This window comes from Equus caballus, chromosome 3 (genome assembly GCF_041296265.1).
Source record: "Equus caballus isolate H_3958 breed thoroughbred chromosome 3, TB-T2T, whole genome shotgun sequence".
Taxonomy (NCBI): domain Eukaryota; kingdom Metazoa; phylum Chordata; class Mammalia; order Perissodactyla; family Equidae; genus Equus; species Equus caballus.
The window spans coordinates 13,836,740-13,861,676 of NC_091686.1; the positions used below are offsets into that span (position 1 = coordinate 13,836,740).

The 24,937-nt window shown below is 37.7% G+C and overlaps 1 pseudogene; it reads left to right on the top strand.

The window, feature by feature from the left end:
• The first annotated feature begins 8,941 nt into the window (after window positions 1-8,941).
• Window positions 8,942-16,621, top strand: LOC102148988 (PSME3-interacting protein pseudogene; annotated as a pseudogene).
• The last annotated feature ends 8,316 nt before the right edge of the window (window positions 16,622-24,937 follow it).

Sequence of the window (24,937 nt, forward strand, 5' to 3'; positions counted from 1 at the left end):
GTTTTTAGGAAGTTAGAGTTTGTCTGAACTTGATAACATGAGATTTTGAGACCTGAGTAGAAAATTTGCAGTTAAACCTGTGGCAACTAAAGTATCGGTGTTTGACAAAATATACGTTTAATTGATAAGTAAGTAATTTATTTTCTTTTGCCATCAAATAGCGAAAACAAACCAAGATCAATGAAAAGGCTCAAATGCATGGGAAGAAAGGGAATTATGATAAGCTTGGGAGGGGAGGTAATTTGGGAAGTACAGAACGTTAATATAATCAGGAAAAAATAAGTCTGTGATCAGTGGCAGAGTATGTGCTGCTGACTATGCAAATTGAGGTTGAGTCTGAGGACTTCAAGAACCCATGAGGAAGGAGGGAACATATTAATTAAGAGGAATGGCGTGCATGACTGGTATTGTAGTAGAGAAACAGAAATAGGATAAGTTGTCATCCTTGGCCTCGAGGATGACTACACGGGAAGACGCTCCTAACTCACAAAGAAAATCAAAAGACAAAATCATTGATGGCATGCTAAAGTGTAGAAATGTAAAGAAAAGAGAGGGTGGTTTGTCCTGGATGTCTAGGTGGCTAAATTTAAAGATTGAGAATAAAGCCATATTAACCCCTCTTTTCAAAATAGGATATTGGTCTTGTAATAAAGTGGACCAGCCTCCAAAATCTGTTACCTTGATTTCCTTTTTTTATTGTCATCATAATAGCTTATAATGCTGTGAAATTTTAGTTGTACATTATTATTTGGCACACAGCATATAAGTGTGCTCCTTCACCCCTTGTGCCACCCTCGACCCCTCTTCCCCTAGTAACCACTAATTTATTCTCTTTGTCTGTAAAAACATTTGTTCTCATATGTCCATAGTCCACATATGCATGAAATCGTACAGTGTTTGTCTTTTTCTGTCTGGCTTATTTCGCTTAACATAATGCCTTCGAGGTCCATCCATGTGGTTGTGAATGGGACGATTTTGTCTTTTTTTTATGGCTGAGTAGTATTTCACTGTACATATATACCACATCTTCTTTATCCAATCATTAGTTGATGGGCACTTGGGTTGTTTCCACGTCTTGGCTATTGTAAATAATGCTGCAATGAACATGGGGTGCTTACTTTTCTTTGTATGGTTGATTTCAAGTTCTTTGGATAAATACCAGTCGTGGGATAGCTGGGTCATATGGTATTTTTAATTTTTTGAGAAATCTCCATACTGTTTTCCACAGTGGCTGCACCAGTTTGCATTCCCACCAGCAGTGGATGAGGGTTTCCTTTTCTCCAGAACCTCTCCGACATTTGTTGCTTTTTGCCTTGATGATTATAGTCATGCTAATAGGAATAGGATGATATCTAACTGTAGTTTTGATTTGCATTTCCCTGATGATTAGTGATGTTGAGCATCTTTTCATGTGCCTATTGTCCATCTCTATATCTTCTTTGGAAAGATGTTTGTTCATATCCTCTGCCTACTTTTTGATTGGGCTGTTTGTTTTCTTGTAGTTCATTTGTGTGAGTTCTTTATATATTATGGAGATTAACCCCTTATCAGAGATATGATTTGAAAATATTTTCTCCCAATGGTGGGTTTTTTTTCATTTTGATCTTGGTTTCCTTTGCCTTCCAGAAGCTCTTTAGTCTGATGAAGTCCCACTTGTTTATTTTTTCTATTGTTTCCATTGTCTGAGTAGACATGGTATTTGAAAAGATCTTTTAAGTCTGATGTCAAAGAGTGTACTGCTTGTATTTTCTTCCACAAGTTTTATGGTTTCAGGTCTTACCTTCAAGACATTGGTCCATTCTGACTCTATTTTTTTGTGTGGGGAAAGATAATGGTCTACTTTCCTTCTTCTGCATGTGGTTATCCAGTTTTCCCAGCACCATGTATTTAAGAGGCTTTCCTTTCTCCATGGTATGTTCTTGGCTCCTTTGTTGAAGACTAGCTGTCCATAGATGTGTAGTTTTATTTCTGCCTTTCAATTCTGTTCCATTGATGTGTGTGTCTGTTCCTGTACCAGTACCATGTTGTTTGGATTACTATAGCTTTGTAATGTATTTTGAAGTCAGGGATTGCAATGTCACCAGCTTTGTTTTTGCTTCTCAGGATTTCTTTGGCTATTCTGGGTCTTTTGTTGCCCTATATGAATTTTAAGATTCTTTGTTCTATTTCTGTGAAGAATGTCATTGGGATTGTGTTGAATCTGTAGATTGCTTTAGGTAGTATGGACATTTTAACTATGTTTATTTTTCCAATCCACTTGCATGGAATATCTTTCCGTTTCTTTACGTCATTATCGATTTCTTTCATTAATGTCTTATAGTTTTCTTTATATAAGTCTGTCACCCCTTTGGTTAAATTTATTCCTAGATATTTTATTCTTTTTGTTGCAATTATAAATGAGATTGTATTTTTGAGTTCTTGATCTGTTAGTTCGTTACTAAAGTATAGAAATGCTACTGATTTTTCTAAGTTGACTTTGTACCCTGCAACTTTTCTGTAGTTGTTATTTCTAATAGTTTTCCAGTGGATTTTTTAGGGTTTTCTATATATAAAATCAAGTCGTTTACCAACGGTGAGAGTTTCATTGCTTCAGTGCCTATTTGAATTCCTTTTATTTCCTTTTCTTGCCTAATTTCTCTGACCAAAACCTCTGATACTGTGTTGAATAAGATTGCTAACAGTGGGCACCCTTGTCTTGTTCTTATTCTTAGAGAGATAGCTTTCAGATTTTGCCCATTGAGTATGATGTTGGCTGTGGATTTGTCATATAAGGCCTTTATCATGTTGAGGTACTTTCCTCCTATACCTATTTTATTGATAGTTTTTATCATGAGTGGATGTTGGATCTTATCAAATGCTTTTTCTGCATCTATGGAGATTATCATGTGGTTTTTGTTCCTCATTTTTTAATGTGGTGTATCACATTGATTGATTTGTGGATGTTGAGCCATCCCTGTGTCCCTGGTATGAGTCCCACTTGATCATGGTGTATGATCTTTTCAATGTATTGCTGTATTTGATTTGCCAATATTTTGTTGAGGATTTTTGCATCTATGTTCATCAGGGATATTGGCCTGTAATTTTTCTTCTTTGTGTTGCCCTTGTCTGGCTTTGGTATCAGGGTGATGTTGGCCTTGTAGAATGTGTTAGGAATATTTTCATCTTCCTCAACTTTTTGCAATAGTTTGAGAAGGATAGGAAATAAATCTTCTTTGATGTCTGGTAGAATTCTCCAGAGAATTCCAGAGAAGCCATCTGATCCTGGATTTTTATTTTGGGGGAGGTTTTTGATTACTGTTTCAATCTCTTTACTTGTGATTAGTCTATTCAGATTCTCTATTTCTTCTTGATTCAGTTTTGGGAGTTTGTAACAATCTAAGAACTTATCCATTTCCTCCTGATTGTCCAGTTCCTTGGCATATGGTTTTTCATAATATTCTTTTATAGTCTTTTGTGTTTCTGTGGTATCCCTTATAATTTCTCTCTTTCATTTCTAATTTTAGTTATTTGAGTCTTCTCTCTTTTTTTCTTAGTGAGTCTAGTTAAAGGTTTGTCAGTTTTCTTTATCTTCTCAAAGAACCAGATCCTTGTTTCATTGATCCTTTCTACAGTCTTTTTTGTTTCAATTTCATTTTTTTCTGCTCTAATTTTTATTATTTCCCAAATTCTGCTGAGTTTTGGCTTTGTTTGTTCTTTTTCTTATTCTGTTAGGTGTAGTTTAAGATTGTTTACTTGAGATTTTTCTTCTTTGTTAACGTGGGCCTGTATTGCTATAAATTGCACTCTTAAGACCACTTTTGCTGCATCCCATATGAGTTGGTATGGTGTGTTGTCATTCTCATTTGTCCACAAATATTTTTAGATTTCTCCTTTTATATTTCAAGGACTCATTGGTTGTTCGGTAGCATGTTGCTTAGTCTCCACATTTTTGTCCGTTTCCCCGCTTTTTTCTCGTAGTTGATTTCTAGTTTCATAGCATGGTTGGAGAAGATAGTAGATATGATTTCAATATTCTTAAATTTATTTAGGTTTGCCTTATTTCCCAATATATGGTCTATCTTTTAGAAAGTTCCATGGGTGCTTTAGAACAATGTATATTCTGCTGTTTTTAGATGGAGTGTTCTCTATATCTATCTATTAAGTTCATCTGGTCTAGTTTTCATTTAATTCCAGTATCTCCTTTTGACTTTTTGTCTGGATGATGTATCCTTTGAAGTAAGTGGGATGTTGAGGTCCCCAACTATTATTATGTTGTTGGTAATATCTCCTTTTAGGTTTGATAATAGTTGCTTTATGTACTGTGGTGCTCCTGTGCTGGGTGCATATATGTTTATAAGTGTTATGTCTTCTTGATAGAGAGTTCCTTTTATCATTATATACTGCCCCTCTATGTCTCTTTTTACCTGTTTTATGTTGAAGTCTACTTTGTCTGATATAAGTATGGCAATGCTTGCTTTCTTTTGTTTGCCACTAGCTTGGAGTATCGTCTTCCGTCTCTTCACTCTAAGCCTATGTTTGTTTTTAAAGCAGAGATAATGTTCCTTGGAGGCAGCATATTGTTGAGTCTTGCTCATTAATCCATCCTACCACTCTGTGTCTTTTGATTGGAGAATTCAGTCCATTTATGTTTAGAGTGATGACTGATAGATGTGGGCTCAATACCGCCATCTTCTCACACATTTTCTGGTTCTTCTGCATTTGCTTTGTTTCTTGTTCCTTGTATGTTGGACTACCGATTTGATTAGGTAGTTTTCTATGTTGGCTTTCTTCATTTTCTCCTTGTTTATCATATATGTCTCTCTTCTAATTGTTTGTTTAGTGGTTACCATTAAGCTCGTACAAAAAGTCTTGTAGATGAGATAGTCCATTTTTTGATTGCCTCTTATTTTCTTAGACTATTATGATTCCGCCCCTTTCCTCTTCCCCTTCTAAGTTATTTTTGTCATATCTTTTTCCATCTCGTGTTGTGATTTTGTGGTTAAAATGATGAGATCATTTTTGTTTTGGTATTTTCTTTTTCCCTACCCTTGATGTTAAAGTTAAGTGTTTACTAACCTGATCTGATAGAGAGCTGCTGTTTTCTGATTATTGAATTCTTATTCATCACCTTGCTCAGGGCTTTCTTGCCCTTTTCCTGTTTTGTTTTGTTTTTTTCCTTTCAGGTATGAGAGCCTTCTTGAGGATTTCTTGCAGGGGGGTCTGTGACAATGAGCTCCCTTAGATTTTGTTTATCTGGGAAAGGTTTTATTTATGCATCATATCTGAAGGAGATTTTCACTGGATAGAGTATTTTCGGCTGAAGTGTTTTCTTTCAGGATTTAATATATCATTCCACTCTCTCCTAGCCTGTAAGGTTTCTGCTGAGGAATCCTCTGAATGCCTGATAGGGGTTCCTTTGTAAGTTATTTTCTTCTGCCTTGCTGCTCATAATATTTTTTCTTTGTCATTGACGTTTGCCAGCTTTACTACTATATGTCTTGCAGTAAATCTTTTTACATTAATAAAATTGGAAGTTCTGGTAGCCTCTTTACATGGAGTTCCATCTCCCATCCCAGGTTTGGGAAATTCTCTGCTATTATTTCTTTGGACAAACTTTCTGCTCCATTCTCCTTCTCTTCACCATTTGGAATACCTATAATCTTTTTGTTGTGTTTCCTAATTGAGTCAGATATTTCTCTGAAAGGTTCTTCATTTATTTTTAGTCTTAGTTTTCTCTTCTCTTTCTGAAGCATTTCTATTGTATTGTCTTCTAAATTTTAATCTGGTCTTCCATGTTGTCAACTTTGTTGTTTAGGGAGTCCAGATTTTTTTTTTTTATCTCATCCGTTATGTTTTTCATCTCCAACAATTCTGAATGGTTCTTCTTTAAAGTTTCGATCTCTTTGTGAAGAAGTTCCTGAATTCGTTAATTTGTATTTCTGTGTTTTCTGATAACTCATAGAGTTTCTTTATGATAGCTATTGTGAATTCTTTGTCATTCAGGTTGTGGATTTCTGTGTCCTAAGGGTTGGTTTATGGGTACTTGGCATTTTCCTTCTGGGCTGTGGATTTAATATACTTTCTCATACCAATTGATGGTGTGGATTTTTGTCTCCACATGGTGTTATTATCTGGTCACCACTACTATGTGCCTCCACTGGTTGGAGATCAGGCACTGTGAATTCTGGGCCCAGCATGACCAAGGGCTCCCCAGCTCTGGCCACTGACTGCTTTTCTCACTGTGCAACACTCTGGTCAATTGCTGATCTGGTGCACTGGGCATGGAGAGGGGTGCTCTCCTTCACCTGTGCTTCCCCCAGCCTCTGCTTCTTTCTCTGTGTGGTGCTCTTGCCAATTGCAGGACTGGAGTGCCAGGTTTGGGAAGGGGCACTTTCTTAGACCTACATGCCTCCCCCAACTACTTTCTCTCTCTCTGTGTGGTGCTCTGGGTGCTCACGGAGATCCACCAGCCACCACTTCTCTCTCTGTGCCATGCTCCAGGTGATCATGGGGCTTGAGTGCTGGGCAGTGCCTCTCCTCAGCTGCACACCTCCCCCAGCTTGCCCCTCTCTCACTGTGCTGTGCTCCCAGCAATCACAGGGCTGGAATGTGGGGCTGCAGTGCTGGGTGGAGACAGGGTACCTCTATTCATCTGCTCACCTCCCCAGCCATGGCCCCTCACTATCCATGCAGCTCCTAATGATCAGCTTCCACTTCCTCAGGAGGATCTAGCCCCACCACCACCTTCAGATGTACAGCTGCTTGGGTCTTTCAGGAGTCTTTTGTGTGGTGTGTATGTCATCAGTTGGTGTTTGAATGTCCTTTTGGTTGTATTTTAGAGGGGAGTGTCCAAGGGAAGAGCTCACTCCACCAGGATGCTGACCCTAATTTCTAATATTACCTTAGTTTTTAAAGGAAAATACTTCCAGACATAAGCTTCATGGTTGAAAAATAATGTCCCCAATCTTCCTTTGATTCTATATTTTCCTGTCTTTTTAGGCAAAACTTTAAAGTTAAAGCATCAGTGTAATAAAACATCATAAGGCCTATGAAGTTGATGAAGCCACTCCACTTATAGAACTGCAGATTTCTGAGACAGAAGAGAAATTCTGCTTACCTTTTCCAGAAATTCCTAATAATTATTTCTGCCTTTTCAGACATGATGAGTTTCACATGAGTAATAACTCCTATAAATGTTAACAAAATTGACAATAACTCTGCAAGGAAATAAATTCTACAGTTAGAAATTTCAACAGCTACTAACAGTGTAACAGCATGGCTTTCTAAGCACTAGGGAATTGCCAAACCTGTAAATGATATCTATTTTCTCACATTCTGTATTTAATTCCTCTCCTGTTGTTTTCCCTTCAAGAAAGTACATCATTTGCAACTTTATGGGTGACTGATATTATTACGTTGGTAACTGACTCTGCCCTATTGTATACATAGCATTGGTTTAAAATAATTGACTTGTGATGGTATAACTTAGGCCATAATCTTAATGGCTGAAAGCTTCCTCAAAGTTTCACCTTTCTCTGAAGAAAGAGCAGAATGTGATCTCTATGAGATTTATTAAAGGAAATTGTGGAAAATATTGTTATTTGCCTACTGTGATCGACAAGTATATATGTATTTTAAAATATCATTATACTATTTCCCTTATGCAGCTCAAAAACTACCACACAAAAATGTAAACAGAGGTCTTTTAAATAAGAAAACAAAACAACATGTATAATTGAAATATTTATTTTTAAATATACAAAAACATTTTTATAATATAAAATATTTCTTGAAATCTGTTTTTGCCTTACCACTTCACCCATCTCCCATCTCTCATTGTTCCCCTTTTTCTTTTTTGTTAATAGAACACTGAGCATTGCCTAAGAAAGCTTGGTTTCAAATACTTCTCATTCTGGCCTTGTCTCACCATATACCTTTAGACAAATTTTTTAGCTTTGCTAAACTTCTCATTTTTCTCATTTATGAGTTGGGGATGGGGAAATATCTGTAGGAGAATTAAATGAAATAAATAATTACAAGATGACTTGTATGATCTTAATTATATATTATATGTATATATAACATATTATGCTATATTAATATATAATATGTAATATGTATTACTCATAGATAGATAGATACCACAAAATTGAGTAAGCATCAATGATTTGGTTTTCTTTAATCAAATTTTTCAAAAGCTGTCAATGTCAATGACCAATGCTTGAATTTTGCTCTTTCATCTCAAGGAAAATTTCAGAATATTGTTTTTAAAACACATTATCTAATTGGAAATACTAGGATTAGGATTAACTGCATTGGTATGTTGTGAAGATGAAATAAAACTTTTGAAGTGCTGAGAACCAAACCAGTCACACAGTAGACATTCAATAGATGTCAACCATTGTTATCATCATATCATTCCCACTTCTCATCACCTGATTTGTTAACTTTTTCCTTGATTATTTCCATGGTTCGGTTCTTTTTTGATTTATTTCTTTTGATCTCTCTTTCAAGCTGATGCCAAGCTAATCTTTCTATACATTAGACATAGTCTTTTCCTTGCCTTGTCAAAAACAGATATGTCCCCAAATGACTTACTTCTTTTGACAATCAAGATTCTCCATGACTTGGCACCATCTTCACCCGCCAGACTTAGATCTTGGCGTCTTCTTCATCAGACACGTCTTGCTTGACCAAAACTCAAGAGCATTAAGTTCCCCAGACCCTCCCTATGCTGCCCTTTGATCAGCCCTTCCTTTTCCTGGGAAGGGGTCTCTTCCCCTGAAACCTTTAAACCCCTCCTTCTTCCATGCTTGTTGAATATCTAGAAGGCTATGAGGGACAATGTATTATTCAATGTAAGCTGCCTACTGTAAAAATAAAAAGAATATCTCAAAACATAAAAGTTTCATGCAATAAAAGAGGTGCTTGTCATGGTCCATTGAGTCAGAATGTAGTGAACATGGAAGGAGAAAAGTCTAGAAGGTTACTTTGGGTTTTACGGTCTAGGTGGTAAGTGGCATAAAACACTTTCAGCCACATTTCATTGGCCAAATTTAGTCAAGTGATCCAAATTAACTACAAAGAAGACTGGAAAACTTTAGCGATCCTTAGTGCAGTGGAAGAAAATTTAAGTGTTAGCAAAAATTGCATCTCCTCCACCGTACCATGTCTGTCCTCACATTTCTTCCCTTCCTTCTTCTTTCCTCCTCTCCCCTCCCCTTCCCTTCTCTAGCCATATTAATTATCCACTTCTAGCTGATCTCACCAATCTTGTATTTAAAAAAAACAAAGCACTACGCTAATGATGCACAAATTTCTCTCTCCGGCACCAGCGTCCCTCCTGAAATCCAGAAGGATATGTCCAATCATTTATTGAGCATCTTCACTTGCCTTTTTCATAGACTTTTAAAACTAAGCAAATTTAAATAAAACTAATGGTTAGCCCTGTCCCCAAGTCTGGTCCTCCCGTATGTTTCAGTTCTGTAAATGGCAACTCTCCTTGGCTCACATTTTGTGAATTAGATCCTGAATCTGAGCATTAGCCCAACCAGCACTTTGATCCTAGTTCACTCTTCTCTCACTTGGATTACTGCAATTACCTCTCAACTGATTTTCCTTTTTTCCAAATTTACCACCTCGCTATTTATTTTTAACAAATATCCAGAGTAATCTCATTGAGCCTTAGTTCGGAATTTATTACTCCATACCTAAAAGCTTTGTAATGTTTTCCCACGCTGTGCAGGCCAAAGCCTTCAACTCTGCCTGGATAGCCCCTCTTCCATGTAGCTGCATGACCCTCTCACATCTTTGAGGTTTCAGCCCAAATGTCATCCTATTAGAGACAATTTCCAAAACACCCTATGTAAAATTAATAGCCACCCCCTACACATATCCATTTTCTTCCCGTTTACCCTGATTAACTCTTTTTCCCTCATTCTACTTATCATCAAAGCATATATTATTTATTATGACTCTCCAGAGAGCCCTATATAAGATTGCAACCCCAAACTTCCTTCTACTCTACCCTGCTTAACTGTTGTTTTCCTCCTTAGAATACTTATCAACAAAGAACATATTATTTAATTGGCTGTTTATTTGTTGTGTTAGTTTTCTATGACTTCTGTGACAAGTTACCAGAAACTTAGTGGCTTAAAAAAACACAAGTTTATTATCTTACATGTCTTAGGCCAGAAATCTGACATGAGTCTCATGCTAAAATCAAGATGTTGGCAGGCCTAGAATTCTTTTCTGGAGGCCCTAGGAGGAAATCTGTTTCCTTACCTTTTCCAGCTTCTCAAGGCTGCTTGATTCCTTGGCATGATCATGGCCCACTTTCACCTTCAGAGGCAGCAATGGCTGCTTGAGACTTTTACACATGGCACCGTTCTGACTCTGACAGTTCTGCTTTCTTTTTCCACATTTAAAGACCCTTATGATGACCTTGGGCACACCCAGAAAATCCAGGATGGTCTGTCAATCTTAAACTCAGTTGATTAATTTAATTCCTTATGTAACTGATTCTCCTTTACCATACAGCTCAACATTTTCCCAGATTCCAGGGATTAAAACGTGGGCATTAATCAGGGTGAGCATTATTCTGCCTACCACACTTGTTTGTTTTATCTCTCCGTGGTCCCCAAAAGAATAGAATTATTGAGAGGACAGGGATTTTGTTTCCTTACTGCACTTCTGTGCAGGATTGTTCTTGGTCTGTAGTAGCAGCCCAATAAATATCTCTTGCAGAAATAGAATAGTGAATAACAGCAGCGACCAGCAGAAACTCTAAGATGTAACCACTTCTTGAATTCTCAAGGGCGGTGGTGGCCTCAAGTCTTGCTATTGAAGTGTGGTCAGTGGACAGGCAGCATTGATATCATTTCAGAAAGTGTTAGAAATGTGGAACCTCGGGTCCCAGACTGGATCTATTGAATCAGAGTCAGTGTTTTTACAGGCTCCTCTGTTGACACATGAGTAATGTTTGAGAAAGACTGGCCCAACAAATATAAAAATGAATCAATCCATTGATTGGTCCATCTAAGGAGTTTACAGGGATCTTATATTCCATATTTGGGGTGTTGAATGACTGGACACTCAATTCCACTGATGCAAGCATGCACATTTGTGAAATTTCCTTTTCTCCACGTACTAAATCAACTCATTCCTTGAAGTTGTAAAATCCAAGACTTGGATCGCTGTTGCTGACAAGCCTCACACACGAAGGTACAAAATAAAGAGGCCAAGAACACCTAACAGTCTCTGCACCTTTGCCAGCACAAAGAAAAGGGACCAAAACAAAAAAAGGCACTCAACACACAACAACTATATGAATTATTCGAATTCCTTTGCTGAGGGGAAAAGAAATTAAAATACCTTTTTCTCCAAGCCTTTCAACAACAAGAGAAACTTGCAGGAGACTTAAAACACCACTGTTTTTAATCAAGTCTTTTTGACTACTACAGAGGATCAGGCTTTTTTTAAATTATTATTATTGATTATTTTAGGTGTGTGTATAAACGTGTTTGAAAAACATGAAAAGCAAAAGAGGAGTGGGTAATTAGGCAATATAACAACAAAACAACTTTTGATTTTGCTTGGCTCACAATGAGATTAAATGCATTTTGTAAGAAAAGGTGATTACATTATTTTAAATGAATTGAGTGCCATGGCCTGAACTGTGTAGCCTTTGGCTTCCCCTTAGTAAATGGAATAATGGGAGATTTCTCAAGGCTCCTTGTGACAACTCAATGCCTTGGTTTCAGGATGTGCCTTGTTCTCATAAGACTAAATTCATCTCTATTTCCAGAAAGATATTTCCTCTTAAAAGGGACAATATTAGATTCTGTATCCTCTCCCCACAAAATACTAAAATTTCTTTGACTGTAGGGAATTCTAGCCCAGTGCCGGAAATCTATATGCACATACACACACACACACACACACACACACACACACACACATACCCACACACACATTTATAAACATACTCATTACAGTGCCTTAACACATAGTCCTTTCTTTCCACTCCCTTTTCTGCTAGAATCTAGTTAGGGCTGGCAGGTCAGCTGCTTTGGACTAGGGTTGGCTGGGTCAGTCTCTACGATGAAGTTTGGCTGCTGTTCTGCTTCATCTTTCTGGGACCATGGGCTACCTGGGCATATGCTTTTGAGGCATCAGAGGATAGGAGAGAGAGAGGCATATGAGGACAAGAGATGGCGAAAACCTGTCCCACATTATCTCCTGAGATCAATTTCCTAGCATATGGAATACTTAGTCCTGAAACTTTTAGAAGGTTGACAGATTTGCTAATGGATGTGCTGGCTACCACCAGGATGTGATCTCAGTTTCTTCATCTATAAACTGAGTAGGATGATAACATCACTCAAAGATTGTTTTGGGAATCACAATCCCAAAATGTCTCAGACAATGTTTAATAAACCATTAATTACAACACGACTGGTCCTTTAGAGCCATCTACCTCTCTATTACTTTAACAACAATTTTGCATTAGAATATAATAAATACGAAACTTCAATTTAATCTGTCATATCTCTTCGTTGCTACTTACAGTGTGATATACATGAAATAAAATCTTTGAATTTAAATAAGCACACTTTTGAATTCTGCCTACATCATTTATTGGTTGTGAGATTGCAGTCAATTACTAGCAATGAGCCTTGAAGAAACTTTCTAACAAAGCTGGCAAAATAACGCCTCTCACAATTATTTCAATAGTAAAAGAGGCAATACTTTATTTGTAAATAACTTATCATTGCATTTGGCACATTAAGACATGTAAAACCTACTTGTTCTCTTCAATTTAAAAATTTTATAACTGTAGAAATGATTAATTCATCACATGCATGTTTTGAGGTAATAGCTGGAGTCCTTTCATCTCTGTACATTAAGTTGTACATACTTTGAGTGAGTCTACGGTACAATGTTCATTTGCTACCAAGACGGCAAAATCCTGAAATTCAATAGATTTTTGCAACGTGTTTTCTCTTCCAGAGGTGTATTGGAAGCCTAATGAAGTCTGTTTGTCTTCCCAAACCTGCTATGTCATTAGGAATGACTGACATGGATTTTTTTTTGAGGGGGGAAATTGTCATGAGGTGATCAAGGACAGACACAAATGCTTAAAATGAAACAACATCCTAATTCCATCAGATGTAATATTATGCCATGTAATGTTTAATCAGTTGCAGTTTAACAGAAATTCATGTCGAATTGCACTCTGGACAATCCAGAGATGTTGACGACCATATGCTAAATTCCTCAAGGTGCACTGCGAGGGGCTCATGTGCTTGTTAAGGACATGCCAGGCCATCGGCAACATATGAATTGGATGGCTTCATAACACACGTGCTCTCAGGGGGGAAATTGTAGGCGAAAAATCATCATCTGAAAGAGGAATTTGCATCCTCTCTTGTATAATTTGGAAAGATTATAGTTTCGTATTAAAATTCAATAAAGCCTCAAACTGCATATTGTTGAGCTACGTGTAGAGTTTTTCCGGCATCTCTTAGAAATCTTCAGAAAGATTGTAAACTTTGTTTCTTTAATATTTTATCTATCTTTGGGTTGGATGGCAGTGCAATGAGAGGCCACTGTCGCTATTTAGGCAGAGATCCTCACCATTGTCATCAACATCATCACCAATTTCAAGTCATTATTTACTTAGTTTTGCTGACTGGAGTGATAACCACTTTATGTGCGTGATCGCATTAAATCCTCACGATGTCGCTATGATATTTTCATCACCATTTTATAAATCAGGAGACCAATGCTTAGAGAAATTAATCAGCTTTCTCAAAGTCACACAGCTAATAGAAGGTTGAGCCCAGCTTTTGAACCTGTCTCTATGGCATAGGTTCTTGTCTATATTCCACGTGAATATATGAAGAGAACACATATCTTGAGGAGTTTTATGGATAATGTGATGAAAGTTGAACAAGTCTGTTTCATAATTTTATGTCAGGACTATGAGTCTTATGGAGAATTGAAAAATGAAATTGTATTTGTCTGTCATATAAATGAAAGCCAAGAGTTGTCTGGCTGCCCATGGTCATGAGTTCATGAGCATCTCAGCTTTCTACTCCAACATCTCCATTGATGCCTCTTTCCCTCACAATCCAAATTCATCCATCAGTTCCATACTCTAGGTGGCAGAGTGGAGAAAGCAGGAAAAGAAAGACACATCATCTTCTCTTTGAATATCCTTGATGGCTCTACCTCATTAAACTTACAGTGATCTTTCTCTTGGTGGCACATGGCCTCATCTAGCTTCAACAAACATTGGGAAATACACTGTATTATGTGAGCAGCAACGTACCCAGTTGAAAAGTATGATTCTGTAACTTCAATTGAAGAGGAAAGTAACATTGGACATCACCAGCAATATATACCAAAAATTTAAAGAAATATTACTGTCTGTATATTATGGATAATCTGGATGAGCAGTTTATAAAAAAAAAGTTTCCATGAGATTTCAGGACTCACATTTGTATTCTTGCTTATAAAATTTTCAGTAACAAATAGTATGGTTTTAATTATTAGGCAGTAATGAAGAATGAATTGCAGCAATTCTACTGCATGAGTGACATGCATATGCCAAATGAAGCTTAAATTACATCACACCGCACTATAGGAACAATCGTTTTATAACAATTTGAATAGAGAAAAATGATCACAGTTTTGATTCCCACAGCGTACATGGTAGAATTGACATTTCAATTGCAAAAGAACCTGTGCCGTAGCAATCACATGCCAAGCAGGGGTTTTATTTCAGCCAAACAAGATCTCCTGTCAAGAAAAATCCATGCTTGTCATTGTGAATTTTATTAATGTGCAGGGTGGTTTTATATATTTAATTATGAATTTTTTTTGTTTTATAGCTGTTTAGTAATGATAAGTCTATGAATTTTTTAACTAGTCTTATGTTTATTGCATAAATAATCATATAGTGAAATTAATTTAAATCAGCATGGGCTTTGTTGGGTTTTTTTCTCATTCCTTTTAAACAAGTTCATTTACACATTATTCAAATTTCTGAAACACAGACAAGTAAAAAGTGCTTGACAAATGTAAATAATCACTTGTAGTGGTAAAGTCGAGTTTATTTCCTAGTCTCCTCGAAAGCAGACTCATTCACTTCCTGCTATGCTGTGTGATCTCCAGCCTGAGATTAATTGGCACTTCTGTCTCTAATTCCCTCTTCTCGGCATCTATCACTTCCTTCAGTGTCTTCTGTGTCCTCTGTCATTGATCAGGAAAGGTTTAATATCAGTACTCTTGGCTGCTCATTTTGAACCCTTGTGAAATGCAGGGTTTGGGCATTTCATGAAAGAGTGACTGATGGACTGACTAACTGCCCCCTTGAATGAAAGCACAGAGTGGTAGTATAGGTGGGACAAAAGCGGGCAAGAAGAAAGAAAGAAAGTTTGAAAACCTGAAGATCCAGAAAAATGTCCAGAGGAGGTTTATGACTCTTGGTCTTGTGGGGGAATGGAATTGGCCACTCCTAAATGTGTCTCTTTGCCTTGATTATTTTTAAGAACAAAAGACTCTGGAAGAAAACCTCCCCCTAAATGGCTAAAAGAATTTAAGATAAAAGGCCTGCTCCAGGAAGGAGCTAATATCATAAGATAATGTAAGTATAATGTAAAATAAATGTGATAAAAAGGCACCCACAAGCCCATTTTTATCAAAGTTCTGTCCCTCCAGTCACATTGCCTATAGGTGGCCCAGCAAACACTTGTTCAGCAAGCATCTGCATTTCCATCTCCATGTAAATTGTCTTCCACCTCTTTGAAGTCCCAAACCACTACCCTCAACACCTTCCTTTGTCTTTAGCTGAAGATAATGCTAAAGGTGGTGGCTTTGGACATTCTGGCAAGTTACTCGGTTTTCCTGGGTTTCTCCCATGTATACATGTTATTAAACTTTGTTTTATTTTCTCCTTTTATTCTGTTTCAAGCCACCTTAATTCTTAGACCACCCGGAAGAACCTAGATGGTAGAGGAATTGTCCTCCTCCCCTATAGTTTCTATGTGAAAAGCTATATGGACAGAGAGACAGGAAGCAGCAAGAGTAGGAGGCACAGTTCAAATTAAAAAAAAATGGTGAGAGGCTTAGATGAAGATAAGAACAATTTCCTTGATGAGGAATCAGAAACTAACAGAAAAGCAACAAAGAGAAGAACTGAAAGAAATGAAGGAATACAAAAGCAATCTCAATGAGGTTGGGATTTCTCCAGAAAACAAGAAAGAAGTGGAGAAGTAACTGGCTGTGAAACCTAGAGGAACCAAGAACAAGTTCTCCCAGGCACAGCTGTTGCCAGGAGCTCTGAAGCATGAGAGCTCAGAGAGTGGCCACAGTGTGAAAAGACTGAAATTGGACCCTGACTCAGATGATAACAATCAAGAGGCTCTGTCCTGCGTGTCTCTTGGAAGTACATCCCTGAGTGGTCCCTCCATCTACTGCCCCTCCACTGCAGTCTGTAATGGCATCCTCCCAGGCTTGGGCATCTAGTCTGGGATAGTGACTCTGAGTCCAGCTCATACAGCAAAGCACTCTCAGTGCCATGGCCTAGATTGTCTCCTCCATCTCCCAAACCAACATCTTCCTTGGGCCAGCCTAGCTTCTGTGTCCTTACCACCGGGAGCTCCTCCCTAAGAGTAGACTGGACAGTTCATTCTGCCTACAGGCATTACCTCCCTCAGTAAACTCTTTTGCTGCTTCCTGTGCACACCAAGACATTTTAACTTCATCTAAAAATGTGCCAGGAGAAAAAATAGGCAGCTAGGACAGACTTGCTGCCCAGAGGCTGGGAGTGTGGTCAGCTCCATGAGGGTGAGCCTCAGCTCCACGGAGCTGCTTCACTGAACTCACTCTGTTCACAGGCTGCCTGAGTCCAGGGACCAAGTGGAACATACTATAAGGGTCAAGCCATTTCAGTTTGTTGCAAGACAGCAATGAGTTGGATAAGGTTTTGCTGGGTTTGAATTACAGTTCAACTTCTCCCTCTGCTCAATCCTGCTTCCTTCTCCTTCCTTTCACATGTAATGATCCTGTATGGGAGAAAAAATAATTTTCCCTCTACCCTTCTAGGTTCTTGGCTAAGACCCCATTGTAATAAAAAGACAGATTAACAGGAGAAAAACAAACAGAATTTTAGTAACATGTATACCTCCTGTATAGATGGTAGATGCTTGGGAAAACTGCTTAACTTCCTGGAATGGCCCAAGTCATGACCTTAAATACCATCTTCAGCCAAAGACAAAAGAAGAGACTGAGGGCAGGGTGCGGTGGGAGGAGTGACACAGTTATGGAAGGTTATCAGGCAAAGCACAATAAACAAGGGCAAGGTTGTTATGCAGATTTAAGTCATTGCCTTCTCCATTGATAAGAGTTTCTAGAGATTTAGTCATGCTCTTCTTCCTGGTCTAGAGAGGGAGACAGCATTACTAATGGTGATTTCCTTATAAATGTAAATGTGTCTTACAAAAGGGTAACTTCTTCTGGGTTTTCTCTCACATTGGCTGTATCTTAAAAAAATAGCCAGCCTAAAATAATCCTTATGCCAAAAATGCATATTTTGGGGTGGCAAATTCTGCTCCCCTTCAATCCCGAAGAAACATCTTGCACCCCAAGCTACATCTCATCATCTGCTTCTGGGGAGCCAAAGCTGTGATCCTGAGTAACCACTGTGTTGCAGGCATTGGGTTGTTGGTCTGCCCTCCCCCTTATTTGTTTCCTCTGACTTGCTGGAAGTCTTTTACACTAAATACCAGTATTATATATTCCCATTTTGCATGTAAGGATAGTGAGAATCAGAGAAGATCACTTACTTCACCAAAGTCACACAATTGGTAAATCATAAACCCAGAATACAGTCAAGACTTCAAATCCAGTAGCCCTGCAGTCATTTGTTTATTTATTTTTAAAAACTTCAGAGATGACTTAATAGTGTTTAATTTATGCCAGAGACTGTGCTAGCCACCGAGTAGGTGAATGGAAAAAAAATAATGAGAGCAAAAACATACTCCCCTCCTTACCTTTGTGAAACTTATCGTCTAGTGGGAAAAAGAGACATTTCCCAAATAATAGAATTCCAAGAAATTACAACTTGTTTCATCTAAAAAGAAGCTCTTATGGTCAGGATAATCTGTAAAGGGAAGCTTTGAACAACTGCAGGGGATTATAGAGAGCTTTTAGTGAAAAAATAGTATTTCATCTGATATCTAAAGAATGAGTAAGATTTGTCTAGGCAAATAAACAAAGAAAGAATATTAAACACAGAAAATGGGATGTGCAAAGGCCCTGTGACAGAAATTATCATGGGAGAAAAGGAAGATCCCAGTAACTGGATCATGGGCAAGAAAGGATAAAGTGGTCTAACATGAGACTTGAGAGATATATATGCAAGATAAGGAAGCCCAAGGTAAGGAATTTTGTCTTTTTTACATGACTGATGAGAAGACATCCAATAATTTTAAACAGTTAAATTTGCATTTTGAAATCATCACTTTTCTTTGTGGTGAGGAAAAGTCATTAAAGAGGATGAGAATGAATATAAGAGGCCATCTAGGGAGCCCAAGCTGGAGGTATCAAAAGCTTAAAATGGATAGAGCAGATGGAGTAGATAGTCAAGGGGTCAACACTGAAGAAGTGAGATATTTCACTCAATACATGAAACGACATACAAAAGTTATCGATATGCCATTGGATGATTTTAGTGACAGCAAATAAAAGCCCTTCACTCTATGGTTGATCAGAGCAAGAATTCTGCTGCAGCAGACAAACAAATGTTAGAAGGGAGAAGAAAGCTAAGCTAATAAAGCCCCATGCCCATAAAACCTAAAGGGACAGGAGACGGTGGATTCAGATAAATAGTCAGCCTTGGAGAGGTAGTAACACCCACAAATCTTCTTGCTGGTCCACAATAAAAATACGCTCATAGTTCCTCACAGTATGTGAATTCCTTATATTTTAGAGGCAAAGCTGCATAATTTATGATGAGTTCTCTAATTTATAAGTATGAAGCCTGTTTTTAACACTCTTGCCCATCTTTGACCATTAACTTAGGAGAAGCCTTGGTCCATAGTACTGCATAAATAACTTTGCGTTGCTGCTAAATTATATTAGGGCTCCCACACAGATCAATTTTTAAAGTGTGAAACAGTGTGCTTGTAAAACTCCTCTGTGGATATTAATAATTTTTGTGTCCTGTATATTGCTTATGAATTTATCCATCAGGCTCATCAAAGTACTTGCAGTTTCAAGTATTTTAAAGATTGTTTGTTCTTATAAATTAGGTTTTATTTTATTAAGAAGCCTAACAAGCTGGCTAAAAGCCTTTCCTTTTCAAAGCAGCACACACATTTAAAGTAATATGAGGAGTGTTGAAAGCTACAAGACAGGGCTCAAGGAGATAAATCAATATTTCAGTCAATAAATATGGCTCTGAAGAGGAGAACTTGATCATTTTTCTCTTCCTTCTTGTGTCTTTCCACTCTGGTCCTTCCTCTACACAGAGCCAGATTTATCTTTTCAAATCAGTCTAATCATGGCAGGCTCTTTCTTGAAACCTAGGATGGTTGTCTACTACTTACAGAAGGAAGTACAAAGATCTCAGCCCGACATTTAAGACTCTTCAAAATCTGATTCCAAGCTCCATTTTCAGCTTGATCTCCTGCAATACCTCCCCTCAGGCACACTCTGCTCCCCTTCTAGAATTGCTCATGTTTCTCCAGCAAAATACCCTAAGACACACATCCTTGGTTTTGCATATGCCATTCCTTCCATCTGGAATTCCCTCCCTTTTCTTCTCTTCTGGAAAATATTTGCTTACAACTTCAGACCTATTTCAAATGTGCCACCTTTTCTGAAGAGCATTCTTGGGTACCCACATTGTTACTCCTTTCCTCTCTATTTCAACAAAGCTTTGTAAATATTTCTATGTCCTTTATCATAGTATTTTGTGATGGCCTCTTGACTTGTCTGTCTTCCTAAAGTGCTGTTACTGCCCAAAATTGGGATTCTCTTGCCTGGGGCACATATACAAGCCAATTAATTACAGTACCAGCCTTTGGGAAAATAAATCAACTTTATTCTGTGAGATCCATCTGCAGGGAGACACAGGGCATGCGCCCTCAGATCTGTCTCCCCGATTCAGGATTTGGGGAGAAATTTAAGAGTTTGGGGAGAACGAGCTGGCACATGGAAACACTGGAGGGACAGGTTTTGATTGGTGGGCTTCAAGCATTTATGGTAAGGTGCTAAACATTTATGATGTTTTAAACTTTTATGCTAAGATGGAGAAGGAATTTTAACACCAGATCTTCCTGAATGACGGACCCCTTACTTCTGATAAGAGTCCAACTTTTAAGTTCCAGTCAGGTCCCAGTCCTTTGCTTCCATGGGGAGGAGAATCTTTGGTTCTGTAGTCAGTTCGGGTCAAGATTTCTTCTTCTGTGCATGCTTTGGCTAAGTGACTTTGCAAATTTTCTGAAAGGCAGTTCTTAATAACTCTATTTAATCACTTAAATAACTTCCTCACTGGGCAGCAGAGGATGTTTTACATAAAATATATTACAAAAAGGCTTACTGTGGAAGGAATATTATACTCAAGAGAACAAAGGAGCAGCACACTAATTTGTTTAATAGTTTCTCATTTCTTGTTAAAAGAGATTGAAACTATAGGGCTATATCTAGTCTAATTGTATTTTTTTTCTCAGAAGCCTTGCAAAAACAACTCAATATCATTTCCAGACTGGTTAATTGGTATCAGGGTGAAATCAAAGGAAGTCACTGTTTTGCTGAATTGTCGCAAGAGTTCACTTTGCTTAGACTCCCAGAGTCTAAACTAGGACACAGAATATACTTAAAAACAACACGCTTAAAAGCTGAGAGTTGTCTTCTTCCTTAACAGAAGTCATAAAGTACCCCAGAGAGTATGGAATTCTAGGTCTTAATCTGAGAACCTTGACACTATTCAACAGCCCATTGATAAATTGTCAATATGGTGAAATTGAACTCTGGATTATTATGGCGGGAGATAGGAAAAGGCCTTGAGTGTATAGCTTATTATGTTTCCAAAATCATACTGTTATTATTCTTAGCAGCAAAGTGCTTTCCTTGGGAAATCTTACATTGGAACAAAATTTACATAACAGAGAAAATGGAAGCTTCAAATAAGTGACACAAGAGCCTTTTTCTCTCAGTTTTCTTGAATTCTCCCATCTAACTCCTCCTGAATCCCACATACAGTGGACCCTTCAGATTAATTCTGAGACCTTGAGGGAACCTCAGAAAAGAGTTGGAAACTTCCAGTGTTTTAGGAGATGAATGGATTTCAGACTCAGAGAGATTAAGATTCTAGTCCTGCTGTAACCACATCTTAGCCGTGTTTACTTTACATGGGTATCTTTTTCTCTCTAACTCCAGTTTTCTTCTCTATAGAATGTGAATAGTGAGAGAATTGTTATGAAACTGTTACAATAACTGAATAATCATAATAATGATGCCAACATATACTGAGTGCTTCCCACATGTCAGGACTGTTTTGAGTATTTTCCATGCATCATGCGCTTTAATCTGCACAAAAACTCTATCAACTCTGTGCTTTTGCTCCCTTTTTGTCTGCTTTACCAGACCTTCTTCTTCTCATCATTCCTTAGAGAACACCTCAAGGTAACACAGTTAGTGTTTGGTGGAGTCAGGGTTTAAACCACCAAGTTAATCTCCAGCTCCCTCACTTTTAGCCATTAGCTTCTATGCCTGAGTGGTGCATATACAAAGCCCAGCATCTAGGACCTTCTCAATAAGTGAAAATTCTCTCAATGTCAGTTTAATGCCAAATAAAATATGGCAAATAGAAATAATTTTATGATTGTTATTATTAACATAATATCAAGGAGTCACATATTCAAATATCCTAGTTCAATGTCACGTTTTGAAAAACTTTTGAATATCAATGAAATTATATTTGATGTTAAAATTGTTTTAAGTGAACTAAAGTTCTACATTTTTATTCACTTTTATGAATTTCTCCATCTTGAAAAGAGTCAATTCCTCTATTTATAGAGATAAACTAAGGTCCAAGAACAAGAAATCCACAATGATACCATATTATAAAATACAGTTAGTGAAGAATAAATGTAGTTAAAATGTCCATATTACCTAAGGCAATCTACAGATTCAGTGCAACCACAATCAGAATCTCAATGACATTCTTCATGGAGATAGAAGAAAGAATCTTAAAATTTATATGGAACAACAAAAGATTCCACATAGGCAAAGCAATCCTGAGAAAAAAGAACAAAATTGGAAGTATCATACTCCCTGATTTTAAAATATAACACAGAGTGACAGTACTCAAAGCAGCATGGGACTGGCAGAAAAACAGACACACAGATCAACAGAAAAGAACTAAGAACACAGAGAAAAACGTGGACATCTGGGGAGAGCCAATCTTTGACAAAGGAGCCAAGAACATACAATAGAGAAGGGAAAGTCTCTGCGATACATGGTGCTGGGAAAACAACACAGACATGTGCAGAAGAATGAAAGCAGACCATTATCTTACACCATACACAAAAATTAATTAAAAATAGATTGAAGACTTGATTGTAAGACCTGAAACCATAAAACTCCTAGAGGAAAACACAGGTAGTACTCTCTTTGACATCAGTCTTAGTAGTATCTTTTTGAATACCATGTCTACTCAGGCAAGGGAAACAAAAGAAAAAATAAACAGGTAGGAATACACCAGACTAAAAAGCTTCTGCACAGCAAAGGAAACCATCAACAAAATGAAAAGACAACCCACCAACTTGGAGAAAATATTTGCAAATCATATATCTGACAAGGGGTTAATTTCCAAAATATATAAAGAACTCACACTACTCAACAACAAAAAAATGAACAGCTCAGTCAAAAAATGGGCAAAGGATATGAACAGACATTTTTCCACAAGAGCTATACAGATGGCCAACAGAAAAATGAAAAGATGCTCAATATCACTAATGATTAGAGAAATGAAAATCAAAGCTACAATGAGCTATCACCTTGCACCCATCAGAATGGCTATAATTACCAAGACAAGAAATCACAAATGTTGGAGAGGGTGTGGAGAAAAGGGAACCCTCATACACTGCTAGTTGCAATGCAAGCTGATGCAGTCCCTATGGAAGAGAGTAATAAGATTTCTCAAAAAATTAAAAATAGAAATACCATATGATCCATCTATTCTACTTCTCAGTATTTATTCAAAGAACATGAAATCAACAATTCAAAAAGACGTATGCACTCCTATGTTCATTGCAGCATTATTGATAATAGGCAGGATGTGGAAGCAACCCAAATGCCTATCAATGGAAAAATGGATAAAGCATATGTGGTATATATATATAATGGAATACTACTCAGCCATAAAAAAAGACAAAACCGTCCCATTAGCAACCACAAGGATGGACCTTGGGAGTATCATGCTAAGTGAAATAAGTCAGACAGAGAAAGACAAATACCATATGACTTCACTCATATGCGAAAGATAAATACACAAACACACAGATAAGGAGAACAGATTGGTGGTTACCAGAGGGGAAGGGAGGAGAGGGAAAAAGGCATAAAGTGGCACATGTGTTTGGTGACAGATAAAGACTAGGCTATTGGTGGTGAACACAATGCAGTCTACCCAGAAACTGAAATGTAATAATGTACACCTGGAATTTACACAACGTTATAAGCCAATATGACCTCAATAAAATAATTTTTTAAAACCGTCAGTTAGTATTTGTCCGCCCTCAATGTATTTAACCTCTCGTCTCAGATAGAGTTGACTTAGTTTCTGCCCTTTGTATACTACATGTTTCTAGTTTTCCTCTTGCATCGCCACCTTCTTTATCTCTAGCTCCTTCCCAGATCATCTCCTCACACATATCCTTTAAATGTTCTCCTTTCACAGCATTCACTGTGATCCCTCCTTTCAATTTTACTTTCTAAAACTCTTACTCAAACTGATGTTATCAAATAGCATCCATACACCCACTGATGACTGTAGCCCAGACCTCACCTCTGAGATCTAAGTTCCTAGAGTCAGAGCTGACTAGATTTCCCTTTCATATGGTGGATTGAACACATTGGGCAACATGCATGGTGGCCAAAACAGTGTCACTTAAATGTGCAGAGCTGGCGATATTAAGAAAGGTTTATCGGAACAGTGCATATAGAGAGCATCTATATTTCAGGCTAAAGAAGAAAACCTTTGGTTGTTTTTTCCTCTCCTCTCTTCTGTTTTCTTTTCTTTTTCCTTCCCTTCTCTTCTCTAATTCCAATGATCCCACTTGATATCCAATCTCTTCAATTAATTCAGATAAGCCAGAAATTAGTGATCTATGGACTACCTGCTATTTTTCTACATCTAATTCCTGGCCTTCCTTTGGAGGATGAGGGTAGGCAACCACTCCTAAAACTGCTTCTGCAGGCTTAGAAATTCAGCACAGTCACCCATTTCTACTCCTTTTCTGACTTATCATGGTTCACTCAATTCACCCCTAAACCTCACCCCAAGCTTTTAGCCAGCCTAATTTGTCCCTTTAGAAAAGTTGTCTACTTGTAATCGTGATTCAAGCTGAGTTACAAGAAAGGGTTTCTTTCCCCATTTTTACTACTCAGGCATTCAAAGACAATCTTCAAAGTCATCTAGTTTTATGTCCCTTCACAGAAAAAGTCGTTCTTGACATCTTTTTCCCTCCAGAGCGAGGGATCTTTAAGCCCCACTTCCTCCCTCCCACCTGCCACCCCAGACCCTATTCATGTCATTCCTGTGACTTCAAGCTGAGTTCAGAACAGGATGTAATATTTGTTTTCGTTTCTATAACCCAAACTAAATCATTCAACATAAAAGCATTTTACAAAGAGCTCATCACAATCCGGCCCTAAATTGTTCCAG